We start from the raw sequence: 468 nt of genomic DNA, 5'->3' as shown, positions 1-468 counted from the left end.
CTCCCATGCTGCTGCTGTGTCGGTCCCAGCGGTACGCATCTCCTCCGCCCTGCCCGTGCCAGGGGCCGACGAAGGGCCAGCAAGCATGGAGCTGGAGTTTGGGATCTACACATAACCGATTAACATACACAGCTTAAAAAAAAAACCACAAACGATAGGTTTTTAACTTATATCAGTGTACTCATTAAAGGAACGAGAAATACCTGGCAAAATGCGAAGGTGCGTGGTGGGAAGCCGCTGCTCCTTGCCAGCGCTCCCCGGTGCCAGCCAGCCCCTGCGGCCAGGAGGTGGGTTTTTAACTAACTCGGCCTGTTTAGCTTTCATCTAAGCGTGTGCGTGTGTGGGCTGTATTATCACAGGTCTGATGCAGAGATTCAATCATGAAGTTTAACCGAGGATCTGGAGAGCATCCTACCTAAAAGTTCACTTATCTCTATTTATTTTACAAAAAAAAAAAAAAAAAAAAAA

This window comes from Phaethon lepturus, unplaced genomic scaffold (assembly GCF_000687285.1).
Source record: "Phaethon lepturus isolate BGI_N335 unplaced genomic scaffold, ASM68728v1 scaffold15659, whole genome shotgun sequence".
Classification (NCBI taxonomy): Eukaryota; Metazoa; Chordata; class Aves; order Phaethontiformes; family Phaethontidae; genus Phaethon; species Phaethon lepturus.
The sequence above is the reverse complement of the archived record's forward strand: the minus strand, read 5'-3'. Positions refer to the sequence as shown.